This window comes from Poecilia formosa, unplaced genomic scaffold, assembly GCF_000485575.1.
Source record: "Poecilia formosa unplaced genomic scaffold, Poecilia_formosa-5.1.2 Scaffold36, whole genome shotgun sequence".
Lineage (NCBI taxonomy): Eukaryota > Metazoa > Chordata > Actinopteri > Cyprinodontiformes > Poeciliidae > Poecilia > Poecilia formosa.
This window is the reverse complement of record NW_006799975.1, coordinates 268680-274302: the sequence shown is the minus strand read 5'-3', so window position 1 is coordinate 274302 and position 5623 is coordinate 268680.

Below are 5623 nucleotides of genomic sequence, written 5' to 3'. Positions count from 1 at the left end.
ATATTTCCGTTTTATGTATAATTTGAGGCTGGAGGATCTTTTATTTTGAAAATCCTTTAACCGGATTCTCTCGGTTACTTGCACACCAACGCTGAGCCCACAAGCAGCAAACTGAGTAAGAAACAGATCAGATGTCTTTGGAAAGTATCTTTGCAAAGTGGATTCATGTTCCAAGACTAGAAACACAGTTAAAAAACAGAGCCTTGCCTTTCTAGAATGCTCTAAAGTCTGAAGCATTGAGATCTTCTACATCAGTGGTCCCCAACCCCCGGGCCGTGGACCGGTACCGGTCCGTGGACCAATTGGTACCGGGCCGCGCAAGAAATAATAAAATATTTCCGTTTTATGTATTATTTGAGTCTGGTGGATCTTTTATTTTGAAAATCCTTTAACCGGATTCTCTCGGTTACTTGCACACCAACGCTGAGCCCACAAGCAGCAAAATGAGTAAGAAACAGATCAGATGTCTTTGGAAAGTTTCTTTGCAAAGGGGAAAAGGCCCAGAGAAGAGACAGGAGAATGGATTTATCCCAGACCGGTAGATGAGTCAAACATTACAAGCCCGCTCTGTGTAGTAACATGCAGCAACCGGCTGCTAATAAGGCAATGAAAATTCAAACTGCTTCGCCACGTAGAGACCAAGCAGGCTGTGGATATAAGCAACTCTTCGGGTGTTATTGTCTCCCATCACTCCCAGATGGGACCGTCTCGTTGCAGAGAAACAAGCTCAGGGCTCCCGTTAGTCATTATCGTGAGTTAAAATGTTCACGAAAGTAAAATGTTTGTTTTTGTGGCGCATCTGTATCTTATTTTGAAGGGATATGTAAACGTTACCATAGCGATCAGAGTCAGAGAGCGTTTGGGCAGTGGTCGAGAGGAGATGAGTAGAACTTGAGTCTTAAGTCTGGTTTAGATGGCAAGATTTAAGAATTGTTGGCCAATTCTCCAAACCTCTGTGACCACAGAGCTGATAAAAGAACAACAGGTTTGATCGGTTCATGTGTCCAGCCACCCATCAGAGGCAACACACCACATGAACCGATTCTAGTCACGAACATCCCGATTCCAGAGGTAGATAATCCAGTAAAACTCCCAACATAGCATACAGGAATTTAGAATAATCAAACACGGATGACGATGTAGAAGCAATAGTGGCAGTTTGTGGAGTTATTTTAAGAGATAAAAGACGTAACAAAAAGAAAAGGCGCTGGATAAAAGATGAGGGGAGAAGCCGCTCTATTTGCTGCACTATGATTTGGAGGTGAGTTATGTTTTTTCATAGTTAACATTTTTAACTGAATAAACATAAACGTATACCTTTACATATAATAAACATTTCCACATATCATCTCCAATATCCACCGGACTCTCAGTTGCGCCATATGTCAGCTGTTTGGGATTCCCCTCTGTTCTTACGTCACCGCGCTTTCTGATTGGCTACCTGTCACATTCAACAGGTTGTATTCTCGTTCCCAGTCAGGGAAAACCTCACAGGCTGCGATAAAAGGGCAAAGAAAACCAAATTGGGCATATTCAGGCTTTAGAGGGAACACCAATATGCAGAAGTCTTATCTGATGGTTCATTCCCCCCCAGGCCGCAGCAAAATTTCCAAGTCTTGACTGGTCTGCGGTAATAAAAAGGTTGGGGACCACTGTTCTTCAGAAGAAATTATCTTGCCATTGTTTTTGCCTTAAAGTTAAGTTTGTGGCAGTGCAGTAATGAAGTGGTATGTGGAGCAGCAGTAGGCTGGCCCATTAGCAGGCCCAAGGATGCCGAACTTGAGGAACTCATGGACAAAAGTGGACTGATAGGGTTACAGCGCTTCATTGGAGTTTGGATACACAACAGTCAGTGTTCACAAGACCTCAAGTGACTGAATATCACGAGAGCAAATTTTGCAGTAACCGAATTAGCGAAGAACCTCATGTCTCACACAGAAGAAGGGTTTGTAGAGGAGAGCATGCTCCTGCAGTAACTTCCGTCATCAATGCCAGCACAAACACATCATGTGCAGTACAAACCGTTTAACCCTCACAAGTATGCACATGAGCCACAAAAACAGCAAATCTGATCCACACAAAGGGCCAATGGGCACAATGCGACACACTCACACACATGTACAAATACATACACTTATAGTATATGCCTGTTTAGTCTATTTTTTTTTTTACAAATTGCACTAAATATTAAAGACAAGAAAGTCTTTCTTATCAAGGACACCGAAGACTAATAGGTGTCCATGAGGTCTCCAATATACCTCTACATCGCCCCACACTATTAGAAACCTTGTTGAAAGATCTCCAGCTCATGAGATTCTGATTTACCTCAAAAGGCAAAGGAATAGCTTCTAAAAGGTAGATTTTAGTTCAACATCACAAAAACCTGAATTTTCCTTTTTTTTATGGTAGCCAGTGCCATAGAAGCATCCCCACCTCATGTTCACTTTGAAACATTTGTCTCTGTCTTCTTGCATCTCAGGATCTGCAGCAACCAAGGAGGAAGCTCACCTCACACGGGTCACTCACTCAGAGGAATGAGAGGAAGGGAACAGAAATCTGTTCTGCACAGGCATGAATATTGGGATGAATAAGTCTCTGTTGTTGCACCGTTAGTATCAGTGCAACAGGAAATAAAGGGAAAAAAGGGTGTTACTTGCCAAGATTATCTGTAGGACTTTCCCTGCTGACAGGTTTGCACAGGAAAATAACCATGTCAGGTGTATGCTGGCTCAAACCAACCAGCAGTGTTAAAGAGAAAAATGAAGATTTTCCCATAACGGCCTCATGGGGTTCAGATGATCAATCTGGCCTCAGTTTGACAGTCTATTGTGCTCAGCTGGAGGTGAAGCTTTTCTCTGACACGTCAATGTGATATCTTAGTCGAAAAATGTCTCTCTCTTCCTGGTTTGTCAAACCAGTTGGAAGGAGACAAAGTACTAAAGATGTGTTTGCAAACCTTCAGCTAAACTATAGCGTAGCCCAGTTATACTGCTTTGAAGTAGGTAAGGACCCCTGAGTTCATTAAACCCAGTAACTTACAAAGAATAACTCTTATTACACTCTCGTGTTTAAACCTATGTTGAGTTTCACTCACCTTAGCGTAAAAATACACCAGTACTTTTCTATTCCTTTCACCCAATAATATATGAGTAAGAATAATAAACTCCAAATACTATTCTTATAAAAACCAAACACACACCTGTATGAGATTTGAACTTTTGAACATATATTAAACACAATAATAAATTCACAAAAATGCAAAATTTTTCCGTCTTTTGGTTTCACAAAACTTATGTTAATTAATGTGGGCCCACACTTCAATGTCCACCTAAGCCAGCAATAATTAACTAAAATATAGTCCCAAAACAAAAACCCGTTGCAGGCCTGATGTGATGATGAAAGCGTGGAACTGCAATACCTTACTCCAAGGAAAATCTTGAACCTTCTTGAAATTTCACCTGTCCTTATAGTCCCAGTTGGCAAGATGTCTTCAGCTCATTCACCAGTCCCTCGGTCCACAGGATTCAGGAACAGCAGGAAAGCCCAACGCAGACACAGTCCCCAAGCACAGTCACAGAAACTCTCAGTAAGTTCATCTTTCTGCAGAAGGCTTAACTCTGGAACGCTCCCACGACGGCAACATTAGTTAAGTCTTCTGTTAGCCGAGTTAGCTCACAGTACTCACTGTCCATTCACTGTGCTAATAAATGCTAATGCGTTAGCGAGCATTACATATGACCTTCCGCCTACTGTACAGTGAATTCCGGTCTGAAATTATCACAGTAGCTGTAAATAAGAATGTAAAGTCGATGTCTATAATCAGACTGTCGAGTTGAAAGCCTATATATCTGCAAAAACACTTGTTTCTTAACTCCGCCACGTTTATTCAGCGCGGCTCATCTCGTTCCTTTCTCATTTCTATCACACTGCACGATACTTCCTGTCTCTCCACTCTACTCTCCTATCCCTTCCTGATCCTCCAAGTACACCTCACTGCAGCAAACAGAAAGGGGCGGGGACGGACGACTGTCAGTCTCATACCCTATTTGGAAATGGGACCATTGCAATCCGGAAGTGCAAGGGGCGCCATTTCCTGTATTATCCGCGGTCTCCTGTTTTTATTTTCTTTTTAAATTTGTGATACATCTTCAGCTTTAGGAAGGAGTTTCACTCTCAGCATGTATTTGAACTTCAATCTTTTACTTAAGCGCAGCTCACAGTTTTTAACAAATACTGTAGTTTTCGGAGTACTTCTAAATCTGCTCGTTAGTCGCATCTTTTCGGGGTCTACTGCTGCCTCTAGTGGTGTGGGGGTGGTAACACAACTAATCTAATTACATTACTAAATCAGAATACCACAAAGTCTTTATTACTTATTATTAATTCTGGCATTATTGGAACAGTAAAATTCCCTCACAAAAAAAACATACCTTTCCATTTTCTTAAGGAAGTAGAGCTAATTAAATGACATAAACAAGACCTGAAAGTGATTCTAGTTTTACTTGATGGCCAACCTGTTGAAACTGTGGCAAATTTTAAATTCCTTGCGTCATTCCTGGACAGTCAGCTCAACTTTGCTGAAAACACTGACTATATTTTTAAGAACTGTTCTCAGAGACTCTATCTTTTAAGAAGACCCAGTGATCTTGGGGTTACCCCAACCTCAAGTTAGAGTTAAAATGTTAAAACTTAACATTCTAACTAGAGTTTTAACTTAACTCAAAACAACATTTTAACTCAAGTTTTAATTTTTCATCTCCTCGGCTGGTTTGGTCACATGAGCTGTAGATTAACAGATGTAACAAATATGGGCTATGCAGCTAACAGCGGCTACAAAAGCAGCATCAGAAGATGGTTCTTTAAGGAGCCGGAGGTGTGAATGAAGACGCAAAGCAATGTTGTAGTTTTGATGTATATATATTAGTGATTTGAGGAAAAACAAACAACAAACAATTACAAATACACAGTGAGAGACAAGTTAATTCAAAATAAATAAAGTCAAAGATCAGAGTTCTTGTCGTTTTCCTAGCTCGCCATCGGTTTCAAAGAGGATCTGAGGATCCGATCCATCATGAAATAAAAAAAACCCACCTAAAAGGCCAAAAGAAAAAAAAGTGTTTTAAACAATTATGTGCAAACAAATGCAATTATTAAATATCTAATAATTAAACTAAACATTTCAGTCAGGTTAAATTAACCATAATTTAGACAAAAAGAATATCAATCATATTTCAAACTAATCAATTTAAGGTTAAAATTGAAAAGTTGAAATCAAAGTTAACTTTTAAAATATCAAGGAAAATAAAATTAACTCAAATACTCAAGCAAAATGAGAAAAGAAAATAAATATACAGCGCAATATCAATTTAAATGTAGCTACATCCTATGTTAATACATTTCATTACAACAGTGCCAGAACACGCACAATACCAGCGATTAGGTTACCTTTGTGAAGAGAGTGGGGCGTACTAGACCACAATCAGCTGTGACAGTCTTGGTGACGGCCCAGGTAACAATGCCAACAGTTGTAATAAAACAATGCTCCAATGAGCAATCGAGCAGAAATTTCAGGCTAAAAAAATAGTGCTATCACACAACCAAACTCACCAAAAGATCAAATCTG